The following is a 21,424-nucleotide window of genomic DNA, read 5'->3' on the forward strand; positions in this document are numbered from 1 at the left end:
AGGTAAGTAGGCAAGGCAGCCTTTTGAAAGGATGAGGACTGTGCTTAGTAATCCATGGCACAATTATAGTGATTCATGCAAAGCCTAACACACCCACAGAGGAAATTAGACTGACAAATATAAATGTATCATAAGTACTGAAGGAAGAAAATGGCTGCCACATTGACAGTTCAAGGATTCCTGTGAGAGCACAGTCACATCTCCAGTCAAAACCAGTCTCCATAATCTGACAGCTGAACTACACTGACAGAAGTTGTACAGTGTAAATTTAGACTTATTATTAAATTTAACAGGTTTACGGGGTCTAAACAATTGTGGCAGTCTGATGTCGTACAATACGCTGCCAAAACAGCTTTATTATGTAACATAGAACTATATTTGAACTAGAGGAAAAGAAAGGGATGTATAGAAGAATGGAAGTTCGAAAGTTATATTTATACGGGACTGCGAACGTCTCAGGGCACTCGCACACACAATGTTAATAGCACTGTCATTTGTTTTATAGTTAATGAGTTGTGCACACTGTTTAATTTTTACCCTTAGACATTTGTCCACAAAATGCTATGTCGAGTGTGTTATTGGCTGGTGTTGCTAACAATGGCTAACAAGTCCAAGATACGTTTGCGTCTTCGTCTTCTCAAATGTAACACAGTGAACTTGGGGGGGGTGACGTCTCTCAGAGTTCCGAGTTCCATCCCTTGGGGGCGAAGCTAACAAGCTAACATGCTGGTTGTAGCACTAGTTAGCTCTACCTGACAGACAGAGAACATTTTACCAGATCTCCACAGACCCAGAGAGATAGTGACAGTGAATCACTGCTGGGAAAGACGGAGAAGAAGACGGAGTGTTGGAAACAAACACAAACAAAGGATTTAATGGTTAAACCTTTGTAAATAACGACAAGTCTGCACAGCAACGTTTACACAGCAAGTATTTCAATGACACTGCCCATTGCTAATGCTAACGTTATGCTAACGTGACACAAACCCGTCCAACACTATCGTTATCCGGTAGATTCCAGAGTTGAATGTTTATCACAAAGCCAGATATTCTCCATTTGTTTCCTTCCACACTCTCTGGAGTAAGATAAAGGGAAGTTAATCAGGAAGTTGTCAGGATACTGCTGGTCCGGAATAATGTCTGTTCTGGCTGTTCCTAAACTCGTAAAAAGCATGCCGGGGGCATTATTAGGATCACACACACACACACACACACATATATGCTATACATACATGTATGTACACACAAACTCTGTCAATCTTCGTGGATTTAAAGTGTGCAGTGAACTCTGACCGGTTAAATCCAGCACTGGTCCCACTAATGTTGCTGCATCTGAGGCTGAGGCAACATGGTGGCTCATAGAAACCAAAACACTGAGACACTCTGTGTCCAGCTGGCTCCGTCCAGCGCTCTCTGGATCCTCTCATCAGCCACCAAACACAGGAACGTCTGCACCTCGTTGATAGACCAAGTTGTATTTTTGTGGACAGCAGCCATCTATGTTCACTGTAACGCTCTTGCTGGTTTTTAAAAATATGATGGGTTTGATTCTTGTGTTGGAGTTTGAGCTCATGACTCTTCCACTGATGACACTGAGGGTTGCAGGGGGCGCTGGTGCCAATCTCAGATGACATGAAAGCCGGGGTACACCCTGGACAGGTTGCCAGTCCATCAAAGAGCCACATTTACCCATCCACTCTCTCACATTCACATGTCAATTTAGAGTGTCCACTTTGCCTCACCCCCCAATTCTGCATGTTTTTGGACCGTGGTAGAAAACCCACGCACACACGGGGGGCACCCTAAAACTGAGGAAGCTAAATGGCAAAACGATCCCTACTAGAATTAAACCAAATATTCTTCAATTTATTTCAATTTTCTTGTTATAAGTAAACAAATCAGTCTTTGTTTACTTGATGTTGATGTTAAGAATGTATACCTTCGAATGTCTTATATTTGCACACACACCAATCAGTGATAGTGAATTTCACTTAATACACACCAGTTGTTACTGTTTAGCTTGTTACTGAGTAAGCCATAGCATCTTACAGTTAGATACATTTTCTAGTGCATAACTTGCTAGACTTTATAGCATAACTTACTAGATTTATTTTCTCTTTTTAGGGAAAAAATAAGAACAATTTACCAGAAACACGGCTTATTTTACTCTCTTTAAAATACATTTTTGCTGTGTATTCATGTGACTATTTACACCTGTGGTCTGCTGTGCAAAAGGACAAATACAGTTTATTCAAACAGTTTTATGAGGGGGGAAAAAAGAGTGACGAGAGCTCCAGCTTTTTAAAACTAAGTCTTTTGCACTGGAGCAAACCCTCTACGATAAAAGCAGATGTTTGATGACTTCCACCGTTAGTCTTTTCTTCTTTTTTTTTAACTGACCTTCAGCTTTCTTTTTCAACTTGCTGAGCCTGATTCTACCACTTCAAGTCTGTCATTATCGTTCCCACAGTGTTCCGACACACTCACCAAACTCACTTAGTGCAAGCTCGGGTTATATAACTATGCTGACTGTGCATATGCACACTTATATGGTTGAAAGGTTAATCCATAGAGGTACCAAATGAGCCACCACACTGACAAAACTTAATATGTAAATGTTATGTCCTTGAATGGTGGAGCAAGATTCTAGTGTTTTAATCCATTTCTAACAGTCTGTGGCTCTCAGACACAAACTCATTACTTTGAATGCTGCTTCATGGTAATGTAGGAATGTGAAACCCACTGTCTCTTTTATAATTAATAAGCTTCGGACAACAGTTTAGGCCATTGACACAGAGGGTATTACATCCACAATATACTAAAAATACTCAATTTATATAATCACAATAGCACAGTAAGAAAAATGCATAATACTGATCAAGATTAAATTGTGTGTATGTGTGTTTGTGTGTGTGTGATGTCGCCAAACTGCAGCAGAGTGAACATTTTAGCAGAGCAGTGGAAACTAATCTGTGGGAAACCTGCTAGGAGGGCGGTGATGTCAGCAGTCTGTAACTCAAAGGTAAACGTGACTCCTCACCATGCTCCACACACACACGCACACACACTTCTCAATAGTTGTAAAGTCATCATATTTATTATGCATACTCCACCCCTTACTCTCAAGTACATGCCTAACCCTAACTTAAATTTAATTCCGACATTTGGTAAAGGTCTAAAACCGGAAAAAACTATTTAATGTTGTGACCTCACTGCCTAATAAATAATAAATACTTATACACACGCGACGCCTTCCCTAACTTAACCTAATCTCGAATAAATGCCAAACCACACCTCTATCCCTAAACCAAATTCTAACTCTATCAGTTTGAATCCTCAAAGGGCTCTTTGTAGTTGCGAGGAGCAATTAAATTTTCCTCACAAGGAGGATTTTGACACACGCACACACACACACACACAATTCTCAACCGTTTTTTATCTTTAACCACATTCCCCCTCTCTCTCTCTCTCTCTCACACACACACACACACACACCTTCTTGTGCAGCGGCCACAGTGAAGATACTGTGCATTCACTAGCCCCTTACCTTATAAACCACCACAGCTAAATGCCTAACCTCAACTCTAAACCTATCCATAAAGCCAAGTCTTATTATATATAAAAGTCTTATAACTTTAAATTTGTGAGGACCATCCTCCAAATGTCTTCACAAATTACTACAAACGTGTACACACACACACTTTCTTGTGCAGCTAGGACACTACATTGACTTTCATTCATTTGTACAGCCTAAACAAAGCCTTATCCCTAAACTTAATCAGGACCAGTTAATGTCCAACCCTAATTTAAAGTCATAACTAGTTTGTCATAAAGTCATAATTTAGTTTTAACTAGTTTGTGCCTTTATAGATCCAGTGTGATGTGCAAATAGTAAATTTAGGCATGATATTGTTGCAATTGCACTAAAATATCCTTCATTAAATGTAAAACAAAGGAGAAAAAACAGGACCAGACATAATTCTTCCCTAGCCCTTTACTTAACCATCACAACCAAATGCCTAACCCTAAAACCAAGTCTTAACGCTCAAAAAGCTCTTTAAGCGGCGACAGAACATATACAATGTACTCAGTTTTCCAAAATATCCTCACTCCCCATAGTTTATAACGTCTTTTGGTCCTGACAAAGATACACAAACAAGAACACACATACACCTCTCCTCCACTCCCTCTGCCCCGTGTGCCAGCTGTGATCGGCATACGTGCCGTCCAACACATCGTCTCCTCACAGTCTCGCTCTCTCACACTCACTCACTGTCACCAGAGCTGGATACCGCGGTCTGTCGCTCTTCTCCATGGTGATGTTTGAAATACTAATCCTGTCTTTTTACCTTCGTCTTTGCCTTTACAGTTTATGTCTTTCTTCCTTTATTTGTGTTGTTGTCCCCGTGACAAAAGACGGGCTTAGTCACCAAACTGTCGGCTGCACTCGGGGTGTGTTCATTACAGCATTGTATCCCTGCATCAGGTGTGGTGTGGTCACAGGTCGCACACCTGTGACCACTTCTACCTGCACACATCAGTGATGCCAGGTGCATGTGATTACATCAACCTGCTCACTGAAAGAAAGCAAGAAAATCACCTGAATGTAACATGTAGAACTGCTGACTCATCATACCTTTTCTGTCTCTGCTGTGGTGAAACAGTCGACCTCAGTGGATTCTGAGAGGCTTCTCTGCTCACCACAGTAGTAAAGCGTGATTATCTGACCACTGCAGCCTTTCTGTCAGCTCCAAATACTCTCACCAGATCTTCTTACCTTTTTTTTTATTCTGAGTAGAAACTCTTGAGAAGTGTGAAATCATCAGCGTCATCATAAGATAAGATATGTTATGTTACACCTGTGATCTGTTAAGGTATAATCTCATTTCAGATTATTTACATCTTGTGGCCTGATTTAGAACCCCGCCCTTATTGTTTGCACCTGTTTCATTTGATCCCTACCAGTTCGTCTATTCAGTTGCTTTATTGGATTCCAGCATTTTTCCCCTGACGAGATTTTCTATTGTGTGATCTTTTGCATCTCGATTTTGTGTTTCTGCTCTACGGACTGTTGTACTGAGTACTGACCTTGCATCACCCTCTCCCAGTCTGCTTTTGGGTCTTTCAAATTCTTTGTCAAAAAAACGTTATTTGTTCCCAGGGGGGCAACTCAAGGCACATAGAGCAAACACAACTGAATCAAAATAAGAATTAGAGTAAGAGTGAAACACTGGTGGTTTGAGGTACATCTTCAGTGAATAAGTGTAGCAGCATGGTCAGTGCAATCAGCCCTGGCTCCAGAACCATATTGTGAGGGGGGCATGTGATGATCACAGGGGGGGCAGTGTTGATTTTACCACAGATCTGCACATATAAACATACATACCCTCTGACAGCCAATGGGGGGGCAAGGAGGCACGGGCGGGGGGGCATTGCCCCCCTAATTGACCCCCTGACGCCGGGGCTGAGTGCAATCTTCCGAATACAATAAAAATAGAAATGTGCCGACAGTCAAAAGTAAAGTTATTATATAATCAGTGACGATTTTGGTCTGGAAATTCTGGTGCGGCCATGCAGGAAAATCTAATGATCCAATCCAGAAATAGCACATATTACTCTCATACAGGGTTCTAAATTAACTTTTTCAGCGACAATTGCGCTTTATTGGACATTCCCTCAGGATGCCCATAGAGGAACCACTCAGAACATATGCCTTCTATGTCCCATCGCACGGCAGAAGACGTCCAGGACGTCAGAGGACGGACTACCTGACTTACGTCCAGAACCTGTTGGGGGACGCGGAAGGTGACTGCTCTGCAGCTGACTGATGATGATGATGATCAGTCCTCATCATCTACCGCTTTATCCTCCACCAGAGGGTCGCGGGGGGTGCTGTGCCAATCTCAGCTACATCGGGCGATAGGCGGGGTGTCCAATTTACCTAATCCCCACATTGCATGTTTTTGGACTGTGGGAGGAAGCCGGAGAACCCGGAGAGAACCCACGCACACACGGGGAGAACATGCAAACTCCATGCAGAACCGGGGATCGAACCCTGGTCTTCTCGCTGCAAGGCGAGAGTGCTAACCACTATATATAACCACTATATCACCGTGTGGCCCATGATGATGATGAATAAGAAAAATACTCAATAAATATTGTATTCATTCATATTATTACAAAGTCATATACTGTATATGTGTATATTTTCATATAATAGTAAAAGTACTATACCCAGCCCATGGATTTGGACGAGGCTATATTCTCCTCTGTTTGTTTGTTTGTTTGTTTTCCCTTGATGGTGATGACTAAACTTCAAAATTCAAGGCTTCAAAAGGGGAGTTTTCAAATCAGGTGGTGACATCATAGAGGCTTTATCTCTGGCTCTGGCTCAACACTAAAGATAAGATTATACTTTATTGTCAGCGAACGTGGACATTGTCATTGCATCACGTCCAACAATCATTGTCTTTTTAAGCCCGACTGCCATTATGTGCCATAAAAACTAAAAACACAGACTGGAAACAGTCAAGGAAGAGCTATTAACAGCGCTCATTTGTCAACTTGAAACAGAATTCAACTGACGTAAAAGAAAAATACAAAGAAGTCTTGTGTAAAGATAAGAACACAACTATCAACTTTGGCAAATTAGCAATTTTTGTGCAGAAAAATGATCATGTTTTCCCTCTCAGGAAGGAAACGAGTGGAGAACACCCTTTCCCTCATTCGTGACATTCGTTCATCCTTGCCTCGGTCATTATATTCTTCTGTAAATTTGATGGACAATGACAATGGAGATTATTTATTACATATTTGCTAAGTAGCAGTGTATAGAACACACAACAGTTCTGCAAATGAATTGCATGCTGTGTGGCCAAATGTTTCTGCATAGTGGAGGGAGTTCCCCCCTTTTACAAGTGTTGCAAGTGACCGTCATGTCGTCTTTTTGCGCGAAGTATAACCAAACTTTAGAGCGCTTCTGCCTCTGCGCCATGTTTACTGCGTTCTGAACCAAAACAACGCAGCGGGTGTGTGACGTCACGATGCATTTGCAACGAGCGGAACCGTTGGCATGCCAACAAATTCACTATTCTCGATTCCTATCTCTAGATATACCTTATTATCACTTTATTAAGTGGCGGACCGCATGGAATTGATTGGGGGTCTGCATGTGGCCCACGGACCGCAAGTTTGAGACCTCTGCTCAAGAGTGTGCAGCCGACAGAAGAGATTACTCCATGGGCTGCACACTCAGGAGGAGATGGAAGTCAGGAGCTGTGTGAAATAAGACAGACTATAGCCCACACAACTGATGGGTTCAATTTCTTCTTTACTAATAAAATCCAAAGTCCTGAATCACACTTCCTGCTCCTTAAAGCCTGACTGCTGGTTTAATCCCTGACCAGCCTATTCATCCTAAAAATCTGATATTTTAAATCATTTCAAAAAGCGAAATGGTCATCGAGCCTGTGAACCTAACCTGAAGCAACTTTTCTTCAATAAACCTTGAGTTTTTATCGGTGTTCCTTCCTTCCTTACACGCCGCTGTTTCCTTCCTTCTTAATAAAGTTTTACCATCTGTCTCAATAATTAAAAATTGAGACTTGTCTTATAAGTCTTTTAGTTGTATTTCTTTTTACTTTAATACCTAATTGAGTGGTACCGTTTTTCTTGGCTGGCTTTCACAATCACCCAGATACATTTTTTTACAAATCACATTTTACATTTACTTTTATTTTATTTAAATCATTTAAATATTTACATTTGATTAATGTAATAGGATGGAGGTTTATGTTGTGGATAAAGTTACTGTACCTTTATTGCATCAAATATGATTAAAATGGGCTTCAGCCATGAGCCTGTTGCGCCTAAGTCTAATTGATTTGAATTCTGTTCTTATATTTCACTTACAGCTGCCTCCACATCTGTTTTTCACTCACATATTTGCAATGCAATACATTTTAGTTTCAATACCTTAATTATATAAATAATAAATAATTAGTGATTAGAATATATATTTGACATTTAGTCAGAAGCATACCCTCTGAAATGCGCCCCATGTTCTCATGTGCTCTGGTCCCTGTTCCTGCTCCCAGTCATTCATATCCTGGTTTTAAGCTTGTTGTTGTTTCTCCCTTCACTTTCTAGTGCTGTTTTGAATCATTTTTTTACATTTTGTATTTAGTTAATGTTAATATGGCCACCTTTTTCTTTCATATCCAGTTCAGTGTGTTCAGTGTGGTCAATTTACACTAATCGGTCACAGCATTATGAAAAGCCCATAGTTATTGGTTTTACTATAAATATACTATATGGCAGAGTTGTTGATTCAAAAATATAATTAGTATAAATAAAACTACAGAATGTTGCCTGGACATTGTGTGACTGACAGATAGTATCGTCTACTCATGTCATGTCTGCATGTCTGCAGGTAGAAGAGTCAGGCCCTAACCGTTTTAATAAACCAACATGGTGCTGCACAGAATACTACACAAACCAACAAGTGATCTCACATCGGTCAATGCCGGGTAATTATTATCCAATAAATTCTTCTAGAAGTTGAGAACCTTCTGTCACCTAGTTATTTTATTTAGAATGACACAAGACATTACAGCCAAAAACCTTATTCCTCATTATAAATCTGTTTTTATTGTATAGACCTAATTTATTCTGACATCTGTTGTTTGTTCAGTAATCACATTGTTTAGTGTGAGTCTGCCTGACAACATCACAATCACCACGGGACTCTGGGACGTCACAGCACCTGGCCAAGTAACGGTCAAACCACAACTCGTTGGATCGTATTACTTTTGGACTAAACCCATTTCTTTGCTCCTGATTGTTTTCAGCCTTTGTGCTGCGTCATGGTAACCAAAACAAGCTGGCTGCTGGTTGTACCGACACAAGGGTGGTATTGATCTTCTCGTTTAACTCTTGCCCAACCAAAAAGTGTGTTTACCGTAATTGTGCAACTGGCAGTTTCAAACCCACCTCATTTGACTGCTGCAGCGTGTTGTTTGCCTTGACCCCAGAGGGCGGGTTTTGAGAGTCAGGAGCTGGTGGAGTAGAGCAAACATGGAGTCAGTGGTATTGATCAATTCATTCTACAGATGCATGTGTCATCTTTCCACTCTTCCTTCTTATGTACGTACACCTATGTTACAGTCGTGGATGTTTTCGCTTGGCTGCGTCACACCTTCCGCACTCTGACGTGCTCTCAAAGTGCCGTGTGATGGTTCGTCAACTTGACAACAACCTGAAGTTGAACTCTGAGGTTCATGATGACGTAAAGTGACACACCTCCACTTCTGATGCGCGCCAGTGCCAACTAGCAATGTCCAAAAGTCAGATTCGGACTGGGGTAAAGGGCAGTGATGTTTGAGAGGCTCTTTTGCTCTTCATGCACACACACATCCAAAATGGACCCTCAGAACGGTTTGACTGTGACACAATCACTACAATTACAACAAGGATGGCGTTTTTGGCCAAACTAATGACACATGTTTGTTTTTGTAATGTATACATCCAACAAGAGCAGCTGTTTTTCAATTCGGCTGTAGCTTCCATTTGAAGCGACTTCCTCTACAGAGCCTCCCCAGGAAAAAGCCACTAGATGTCATTATTAGATAGTCATCCATCCTAGAAAACTACAACAAGATGGCAGATCATTGGTCTGAGTGGTTGTAGGCCTTTCCAACTATGTACAGAGGCATTTTGATCTATATCCATTGGCCATTTTGTTTGTTTTTTAGACAACAGTAGGTTTTCCTTTACCTTGTTAGCTGTCAGCTGTCAGCTGATGTGAGGTGGTGACGTGCCTTATCAGCTGTCGACCACGCCTCCTACTGTCCCGCCCACTGGTGTAAACAAGAACTACTGGGAAACCAGGAACAGAAAACCAGAAACTGCACTGAAACAAATGAACCAATACAGACAATTGGGAGCACAGAGACTAAGGTCGATTTCAAACCTAATAGTCCGCTAGACTCGGTACGAGTGGGGACTCGGTTCAGTTGGGGTTTTAGCCGGTCCGAGTTTGCTCTCACACTGCACTGCACTGAACCAAACCTTTTGAATAACATGTTTCCCTCCTCACCTGAGGTGGTGCTGCATCAAGAAGTACTGAAAGAGAAGAGAAGACAAACAATGAACAAGAAAACTCACTCATCTATTGCTTAATGTAGGACAACTTCTGTTTCCGCCACAGGCGAGCAAAACATGGGGCTAATTAGTTTTAAAACTTTGTTCTATGTGCGCATATGTTTAGGGTGTGTTTACCCACAATGCCATGTGTTGTAGTCCACTCCTCAGACCTTGGTTGCACATTCTCACCTCCCCAAACGAACTGGACTTTGCGAGCAAATGAAATAGGGTTTTGAATAAGAAGGGCCGTCGTGGGAAGACAGGAAGTCAGTCAAACTTAACGAGGTACACACAGTAGGTACATGTACAAACTAAGTACACACTAAATAGAAAATAAGGTAAGGTAAAATAAGGTAAAGAAAACAGCAACAAAAGTCCAAACAGAATGAATGAATGAATGAATGAATGAACTAAATAAAAACACTATAAATAAAACAAAGCTCCAGGTTAGTATCGTGATAGACTTCTTACCAGGAGTTCGTCCACATGTGTTCCTCCGTATTCTTTGGGCAATGGGTTGCACATATGTGGGTACCAGAAAGCACTTGTGATCCCTGTGGTCACAAATGGTAGGTGAAGGTGGTCGTGTATATTTGCAAAGGGTATGGATACATGGTGACATTTACAGTATGTCGCATAGACCAAAGCAGGGGACACACGTTGGAGTAGTGGCTAGCACTATTGCCTTATGGCAAAAAGACCTGGGCTTGAGTCTCCAGTTTCCTCCCACGGTTGCATGAAGTCAATTGGACACTCATAAGTGACTATAGGTGTGAGTGTGAGAGCCCTGTGTCAGCTCCAGCTCCCCGTGACCCTTATATGGAGGATAAAGCAGCAGACAGTGACTGACAGGCCAAGTGTGATCCAGGCCTTATAAAGTAGCTCTACGTCAATGCAGTCTTACATCACAAATACCTTTTGGAGACATGAATTGTATACTTCTCAATCAAGAAATCAAAACACTGAAATAAATCCTGGGCCGACATTTACAACCGCAATCTCTGTGACGTCAGAAAGAATGATGCAAGATTAGAAGCTGACTGCAGAGACTCCCAGTGTTTATTTTAGTTTGAAAGCTATTTCCTTGCTTTATACAATCACAATCATGTTTGGTTCACACAAGAAGACCAGAAGTCAGGTGAAGAAAATGCCTGGATTTTCTCCACTGGTGAAGGAGACTGAGTGACTGACTTTACAGCCCTCTATTTAACAATTTACATAAATTCAGTTATATCAGTTTAACAAAACAAAACAAAACAGGAAAAATTACTATTGACTATAGACTATTTAGTTTGTTGGTATTTTACTACTTTATAATAACTATAACTATAATTGTATTATAAAGAAGTGGGCTTATAAATGAATGGCTGTCAGTTCACGTCCAGGGACAGGCCAAGGGCTGGGGTGCCCCTGAGCAAGGCACTCAGTCCCCCTTTGTACCCCAGGTGCAGATAAGTGCTGCCCACTGCCCCTGCGTCTGGTTTGTGTGTGTAAAAAAAGGATGGGTTAAATGCAGAGATCAAATTCACTATCACTAATTAGTGTGTGTGCAAAAATAATTAATTTTAACAACAACGAAACATAATAAAGATTTGAAGAATCAATCAAAACAATAAATACATAAAACCTGTACATTACATTCTACATTGCAACTCTAGCAAAACTCAGTTAAGGCCTGAATCACATCACGTTATGATGCTGTCATTCAACATGTAATTTCTAATTATGGTGTAACAGCTTGGCACACCAACACTTACAATCATTTGACTGGCACTCATCCATCTTGACAATTATAGAGACAGTTTTATGCCATCGTTATAGGCCTATTATCTGTGCATGTTACTCTTCCTATAAGAAAACCACTTACAGGCAGGGAAATAATAATAACTTTGCAGTTATGAATATGAAGGATTGTTTACAGATACATTTTCATGCAACTTAAGTACAAACAAACATCTCATAGGATTTGAAAGGTGAACTATTTCTGACAAACCTAAATTCTTAGTGGCTGCTCTGAAGACATGCACTCCGGGCTCCAGTAAGGAGGCTGACTCTTCCTCTGGCACCTACAAGTGGAGTAATAATAACATTACACTTACTTAAAACCCGCTGTAAAATTGTACCAATTTGTACTTGGTCATTATTACCAGGGCCTTTGTTTTGGACAGAGGAATTGATACTGAATGATTTAAAGCTGCTGTCAGTCTTCTGAGTCCTAGCTCCTGATTGGATTAAGTGATGTGCGATGCAGGAAAAGTTGTTTCCTTAATTGTATGGTGCTTTTCCATTATACAGTTCTAACACTACTTAGTTTTGGGTAGGTCAGGTACGCCATTTTTCCATTACTCCATAGTACCTAGGTCGTCACAGCACGGCTGACATTTTCATTGTGTCATAACACCATCATCAGAAGGAATGACATGAAGAGGCACTTGGAGGCTTGTCAAGGTACCACCAAAAATGTCTTCAAATGTCTGCTTTGGTCTTTATCACTTTTTCAATCACCCCCAAACACTCATGGTGGAGGAAATGATGCAAGGAGGGGTGTGCGATACTGCAAACTTTGAAATCGATCTGATGTGATACCAGCCAGTATCTTCAATGTCAACACAGATATCACAACTTTTTACTGATCATGATAAAGTGGTAGAAGATGGATGGATGGAATTTTTGTGTTTTCATTTCTAAACACAAAAATATTTGTTACAGCTACCAAAGCTGTAACTGATGCAACTCTCCCTATGGCACCTCACGATAGTCAAAAACATTATAGTTATGAATACAGTTTGCAAACATGAAATCTGCACACCATTGTTGCAAGAGAAGAACGTTTGTTTTTAAACCTGCACTCTTCTTTCCTTCAGTCTAAGGTTTTTCACACAAAGTTAAATTTAAACTAACTCTAACCCTTAGTTAAAATTTTTTATTGGCTTATACATCTTCTAAAGACTAAAGCATTTTATTTATGAAAGTTAAATGGAACCATAGCACACGATTAAATAATATAATACTGCCGTGGATGCACCTTTTAGTACCAACATTTTCAAAACCTCAACTGTCACCAGTTCACTTGCAGAACCTTCCAGAACAGGAAGGTTGATTGTGTTGCCGGTGTCAGTTTCTTTCTCTTTTTCATTTGCAAAACACCAATGGGCTTTTCAATGGCAATCTTATCCGCCCTATAAGATGTTAAATAAGTGATTAAGTGAATAATTAAATTACGGACTTACTTTTTAGTAGTTTTTATTGGATTTTTAAAAAGCAGGAAAGGGGTTTGTCAAACCACCTGCACATGACTAAGTCCTGAATATCGAGATGATTACACATGAAAAACACTATTATTGTGGTACTTTTTTGTTGTGCTAGTGTCTCTTCTTCGAGGAATTTCCAGCAGGCTGTACATGTAGATGTGCTGTGCTGCCCTCCACAAGAACAACATCTTCCTGTCTGCAGTTTGAAGTTTTTCAAATAAGCTGAATTATGTTCTGGGCCACACAGATGGTGTAGTAGTTAGCACTCTTGCCTTTACAGCAAGAAGATCTGTGTTCAAGCCCTGGCTGGAGCAAGGGCCTTTCTGCATGGAGTTTGCATGTTCTCCCCGTGTCTGTGTGGGTGTTGCTTCCTCACAAAGTTCAAAAACATGCAATATGGGGATTAGGTAAATTGGACACTCTACACTGACCATAGGTGTGAATATGAGAGTGAGTGGTTGTTTGTCTCTATCTGTGTGTGGCCCTGTGATGGACTGGCAAACTGTCCCGGGTGTGACCCTGTCTATTGCCCTATGTCAGCTGGGACTGGCACAGCACCCCCCGTGACCCTCCGGTGGGGGATAAAGGGGTAGATGGATGAATTATTTCCGTGTTATGGTCTGACTACAGCAAATATGGGGAAGGACATGCTAACAATTTAAACACTGAGAGTAACTATATGAAATGGTTCCATCCATCAGATTACAATTCTCTATCAGTCCATTCAGAACAAACTAATGAGTAACATGATGATACCTTTACCTTCAATAAAGTTTGTGGTTCTTATGCTATGAAAAGCTTAGTTGAAACTGATTATTGTGTTCAGGGCCCTCTTCAAATCCAAATCTTACTGCAGGAAAGAGCCTCAGTCACTGTCAGAATCATAATAAAAACTTGGCAGCTCTTGATGTCTGAATAAATTCCTGTCCAAAGTATCCCGGTTCGGTTCGATGTGTTTCCTCTTTCGAGACCTCTTTCGTGGTTTTGGCTCTGTAGGTTCCTCCTCCAACGGCTGGTTGACATCCTTACATACGGCACCATCATCTTTAGCCACATCTACATTTGTGTTAGCCGCATCTATATTGGTGCTAGTGTCAAAGTTGTCACACAACTTGTAACACGATTTTTGGTTTATTCTCTTGTCATCTCTTTCATGCTTGCTTGGCTGGTCTCGTTCGGCATCCTCGTTTGACTCGTAGCCTGTATTTTTCACTGGACTTTTGACAGTTGTCTCATCATTGTCTCCAGAGTTATAGCTGTCCACATCTTTGTCATTGTCAGTGTCATCAAACTCAGCCCACAACCTCAATTCCTCGTCTTTTCTGGACATGATCCTGTATCCCTCAAGCAGGGTGTCAGCTTCTTCTACATTAAGGTAAAAGTCAACCTGACCACTTAGATCAGCATCTTCTGCATTCTCATCACTGACATCACCACTGTCATCTAGAGCATTGTTGCAGAAGTCATCATTATTGACAGGGTCTTCATTGTTTTCTTCAGTAACACTGATGTTGTCACTGTTGTCATTATTGTTGTCATCTATGTCGTCATCTTCACTGTCATCGATGATGACGACATCAGAGTCGTTGCCAACAGGAGCCGCATAATCATTGGCAGCGCCGTGGTCAACATGTTCATCCTCATCAATGACTAGGATATCATCGCCGTCTTCTATGCCTTGGACTTCGTTATCGTTGGGTCCTTCGCCGTGTTGTAAAAAGTACATAAGCTGCGTATAGTTTTCTGCATCTACTCCCATTGTCCACTGGACATTCAGCCAATCTATCGCGTCGTTGCTAAGCTGGTTAGCTGTTGGCTGCTCTCCTCTAGGGTAAAGGTAAATCTCTGGACCTGCAAAGTAGAGAACGGTTCCCATTATCTTTATCAGACTTCAACTGTAATATGTAAGTCTTAAATAGTTTTGGGAAGGTGAAATGAAGGAGAATAGGCAGAAATGCAACAGAACAGAGATACCAAATGCCTTTAAACAAGCACAAGCTTTTGTGAAAACTGGACGTCAGAGGATCTGTGTAAAATGATGATCCTGGTACTTACGATTAGGACCTACATGCTCTCCATCTCCACGCCCATCCATTTTTACAGCAATTATGATATAAGTATGAAAAACTTACTCAATGTTGAGCGATCTATTACCTCTTAGTGCATCTTCGTTACCTTGGGATTTGCTCCTTCCATCTAATATCCCAGCTCCAAAGCATTTTCCTCTAACATATCAAAGGGAAAATGGCTCTTTGATGTTTTGACAACATCACCAACATGGCATGACATCACAAGCTGTAATGTCCTGTGACACATTCTATAGGAACAGGAGTATAGGAACATTACTGAAGCACTAGTGCCACTCAAGTCTCACTCAAGTCTCAATTCATGTATGAATTCTCATGTAGCTTGAGAGTTGTTACAGGGAGACAAGACGGCAAATGTGTCTCCGGCACTGCTCTGTTGATCGGATGGAGCAACCTGTCCTCCAACTGAAAGTAAATGTGGGTCGTTTTGGGCGCTGGTTTTGAAAACGTATTTCTTCGTTTTCCGGTGCGGTATTTTTCAACTCAAATATGCACATGTGTTACTGAGGTTAGGGCAAAAGAGACAGGGTTTTAGGCAGTAAAAATAAATCAAAAAGTTGATATAGGGGGTCGAACCCTTCTCGACCACACTCAGACTCCTGGCGACTCCGGCGAAGCTACTAGATAACACTTCAAAGCTACTACCAGGTTGCTGTCATGTAACAACCGCTAGGGGCGCTGGTTTTGAAAACGTGAACACAGGTCGTAATTCTTGCATACGACCTATATGCCCGTTTCATTGGAGGACAGTCTTGATGGAGGATTGTGTAGTGCTTGAGGTGTCATTAATGGTCATATCACAACCTCATTTTAGGCATCAACTGGTCCCTGGTTCACAATATAGGCCCCTGCCTGGGTGTTATGGGCGTAGGGTCACAGCATAGTAACACCTCGTCTGCTCTTCAGTTTGTTGGAGCTCTTCCATATACTCTGGCACAACAAACATGGATAGCCATCAAATGTAAATTACTCACCTTAATTGTCCACATCAGCTGCATCTTCTTTTTCTTCTTAATTTGGCTTCTCCCTTTAATGGTCGCCACAGAGGATCATCATGTCTCCATCCTGCCCTATCCCTTGTGTCCATTGGTACCAATTTGTGTCGGTACTACAGAGTATTGGTTCACTTTTAATGAATCGAAACCAAATTTCGGTACTTGAAATGTCTGGGAGAATGTGCAAGAATGTGAGAGCATATTTGCAGTGCGAAATGCAAGGCGGGCCGAGGAAATACCTCAAACCTGATGAAGTACCTGGTCAAACACGGAATTTATTGCTTAAGAATGTACTGTTTTTGAGTTATGGAAAGTGACATCAGCTTAGCGCTAACACTAGCATTGCTAGTAGCAACACCAAGCCAGTCAAGCTGGAAACGTTGACAACGAAATGAGCGATGAATCCACCTGATCGACACTTGAAGGTAATTATCAGCTAACAAACTAGGTTAATAGGTAGTTGGAAATAAGTGCATTGTGCAATATTTTATTATTGTGGAAGAGAGAGGTCTTGTTGTTGTTGTTGTTAATGACCTGTCCCTAAATGTTCTATATTTATTTCTAACTACCATTTATTTACTGTTTTTTTATAGACGTGTATTTATTTAATGAAGCAAATAACAGTCACTCTATAAAATTATCCAGCTTCTCTTTAAATTTGGCTTTTTATTGTGTATGTTAAATTTTCAAGGACAAGACATGCTGATAATTCTTTCAGCCAGCGACCAATCGAAGGGCTTTTGACGTCTTTCCATCCTGTTTAGCATACAGTTCTTTGGGTACAAATTAAGAATACAAAGTGTAGGACAGTCAGGTAGTGGATTAAAGGTCATCCGAGAAAAGCATTTTATAACTTCATTCCAGAATTTTCGTATCTCCGGACAGTCCCACAGCAGATATCGGGAATATTGAGATGGGAAACCTCCCTCTAGTCCTCCTCAGATATATCTTTTTGCAAGTCATTTGCCCATTGAGTTTTAATATCTTCAGTAGAGTCTTTATGATTTTTTTAGCAGTATATGTCATAGAGTAAGGATACCTCACCTTTGCCAGTACATTTATTCACTGCTAGGTTTTCTAATATGGATATATGAATATGGAAAGTGTTGTACATTGGAGTGTGTCTGTGCATAAACAAAACTCTTTAACTGTAAATATTTAAATAAATGTGTCCGAGGTATATCATATACATTTCTGAGTTCTTCAAATGAAACCCGTTTGCATTCCTTATATAAATCCATAACTTTACAGATGCCCTTTGTTGCCCACATTTTAAAACATTGGTCTCTTCTCCCAGGAGTGAAGTTATCAATCCCCCATATTGGTGAAAAGCCTGAAAACAAAGTAGCTTCACACAATAAATAATGTCCTAAATTAGCTGAATATTCACTGTCACAGTGGGTGTGTCTTTACCTGTGTGCAGTCTAATCTGCTGATCTGAATCAGCTCTGTGGCACCTGCAGTTAGTAGTGGCGTTAGCAATGGCACCTTGTGAGATACAGAGCAAGTCGATTAAAACTTCCGAACATTTTAAAGCAAAGACCGTAGTTCCTACTGCTCAAATGTCGAAACCATGAGTGACACAAGACTTCCCCTGAAGAAGGTTTGCAGCAATCCCACTAATTAATGATTAATGATACGATTTTAACCAAAACAAAGATTTTAACTATAAATTTATTTTTCTGAACAATATCTTCTGAATAGTGCACAAGAGAGGTGAAGAAAAGAGTTCTGGCAGGGTGGAGGGGGTGTAGACGAGTGTCAGGGCTGATGTGTGACAGAAGCATAGCAGCGAAAGTGAAAGGGAAGAGTCCTGCTATGATGTATGACTTGGAGACAGTAACACTGCCTAAGAGACAGGAGCTGGCAGAACTGAAGATGCTGAGATTTTTGTTGGAAGTTACCAGGATGGACAGGATTAGAAATGAGCACATTTGAGGGACGGTTTGGAAATAAAGTAAGAGAAGCAAGGTTGAGATGGTTTGGTCACGTGCAGACGAGGGATAGTGATTATATCGGACAAAGATTGTTGAAGATGGAGCTGCTGGGCAGGAGGAACAGAGGAAGACCACGGAGAATGTTCATGGATGCTGTGAAGGAGTTGCCTCCAGCAGCTATGACACTATAGATGATAAAGCATGACACATGAGTGGACACTATTGCGATTTACAGCTGGTATCATCCAATAGTAGCCTGGTTGCAGGTGAACCCTCTGAAATTTTTGTTTTCAAAAACAGACATGGAGCCAGTGAAATTGCACATCCTCAGGCCTTTGTTTTAACATATGGACCATGGGCATGTTTCTACCACAGGTACCAGAAACTACTGTACGTGTGTTTCCACCACAGGAACTACAAACTAAGTGGAAGTACCTAATAGATTATTTTTGCGCTCAGGGGGATGAGATGAGATGAGCATGGACAGAAGCAGTTTCTCTGAAATTCCCGAAACTCTGCTGATTTTAACATGTTTCATTTCAATTCATTGTTAAATATTGCTTTGAAATCATTTATTAAACTAAAAGTTACGTTTTTTGTTGGTACCTGGCATGAAAATCTCTGCTAAATCAAACATGCAGTTCAGGGAGAAGCCGAACGAAGTTGTAGCTGTCTATGTTGCTGATGTTATCTGAATCGTCTGTTGCTGTCATCATTGGTCCTGTTCTCCTTCCTTGACATTTCCTGGATCCCCCAGTAAAGGTTGTTATGTTTTCTACACCCTGGTAAAAGTGAACCCCACCGCTAGGACCAGCATCTTCTGCATTCTCATTGCTGACATCCATACTATCATCAACGATGATAGCGCTGATAGTGTTGACAGCATGTGACCATCCCCTTTTGTTTCCATCATTGTACAGTTTGGAATGGTATTGCATTTACTTGGTAGGCAGGATGTGGGCTGTGCCTGACGTCGTACCGGTATGACGACAACGAATGACGTCATTGAACACGACACAACAAACGACAACACAACAGACAACAACAGATGCACTGTATGGGTACGTGTGGAGGGGTCGAGCTGCTGTTGATGTGTGGATGAGCTGTATGTGTACTGTGTTTTTTTGTCTTTGCCTCGGTTTACATCTTTGGGGACAACAGATGGAAACTAGCCTTTGGCTATAATCTGGTGTGTTTACATTCTTGAAATGTTTAACATGCACTGTCCTTTCCAAATGTATTACAAATAAACATCCAGTAGCTCTTTTTTTTCTGCTCAGTTTGTGGCTGTTTGTCTCAATGAGATATCCAGCTTTGTATGAGAATAGACTGCGGGCATTTGCCTGGACTTCCATAAGATATTCACACCTGTTGCAAGGGAGTGATGTTTTTCTGTTGCTTCTGTTGCCCATTCAGCTGACTGTCGTGGGTGGAGATACCCGGATCGTTCTGTACTGTGGTACCCCAAAGGAAGCGCACCAAAGGATGGAACAGTTGGGGCTGATTATTTTGGTACTATTCCTACTGAAAACAGAAAAAATATGTACTGTACTGTACCAAACTGAACTGTTCCACTCAGTGGAAACACAGCTATAGAGACTGATGAGAGGAATAGGGTAAAAGCAATTGATGTCCATCTTCATCGTCAGTGACATTGTCACTGACAACATTGTCAGGGGCATGGTCATCATCAATAACAGGAGAGTGCTCATTGTCATCCATGACAAGGCTATCATCATTGTCATCAATGACAGTGGTGCGGTCATTGTCACTGATGGCAGGGGCTGAGTAATTTTGACTGATGACAGGGGCAGGGTAATAGTAAAAATAGGCATGGTAATTGTCATCGTCATTGATGACAGGGGCACTGACATTATCTCCACTGTCATCGATGACAGGGGTGTGGTCATCATCAGCCCTGTTATCGTGGTTGCTGTCACCGATGACATCATCATTGACAACTAGGGCATGGTCGTCATCGTGAATGGTGCGGTCATAGAATTCAATGGCAGCCGCATGGTAATAGTAATAGTAATCGACAACAACGTCATCCTCATTGATGGCCACATCCCACACATTAGCTACATCGCCATGGTCATCAAGGACATGGACTACGTCACCGACAGGGACGTGGTTATTGTCATCGATGGCCACATCCCACATATAACCTATGTCATCATGGTCATCAATGTCATGGACTTCTTCCCCAACAACAGGGACGTGGTTATCGTCATTGATGGCCACATCAGTGAGAAGCATGTGGTTAACCTCCTCGATAGGAGGGGGGTTAACATAGGCTACGTCTATATGGACATGAACTTCGTTGCCAGTGAGAGGGTTGTTGTTGACATCTATTAAAGGGGCGTTGTCACTACGAGCACGGGTTTCATCAGGGAAGAGATTGTCTTCATTGTTGATCTGTAGCTCACCATGTTGTATAAAGTACATAAGGGAAATATAGTCACCTATGTCTATTCCCATTACATTCCACACTACATCCAACCAACGTATCTCTTCATTTGTAAGCTGATTCGCTGTTGGCTCCTCTCCTCTTGGGAAAAGGTAAAACTCTGGACCTACAATTTTTCATAGAATTCAACTGTGATTAAGTTTGAACTATGACAAGGAACTTCAAACTGTGGGGGGATTAGAGCATTACACCTCTGTGTGGAGCCTGCCGGAAATTATTAGAACTGGACTGTTGCTTTTGTAAAAACAATGTATCAGAGAGTCTATGTACAAAGTTAAACCTGGTACTTACGATTGTCACCATTATGTTCTCCATCTCCACGATCCTCCATTTTCACTGCAAAAATTACAAGGTTTTCTTACGACTCCGCCAAGTTCATTGTACCACACATATTTAGTTCTTTATAACATGAAGTTTTCATTTCGCAACTCCACACAACAGTGCCATTGCGTTGTAGCGTGTGCAAGTTACAAACCAGAGAAGAGGAATGATATTTACCTTACTGTTTAATTTAATCCTGATACAAAATGGTGGTTTTCAT

This window comes from Solea senegalensis, linkage group LG3, assembly GCF_019176455.1.
Source record: "Solea senegalensis isolate Sse05_10M linkage group LG3, IFAPA_SoseM_1, whole genome shotgun sequence".
Taxonomy (NCBI): domain Eukaryota; kingdom Metazoa; phylum Chordata; class Actinopteri; order Pleuronectiformes; family Soleidae; genus Solea; species Solea senegalensis.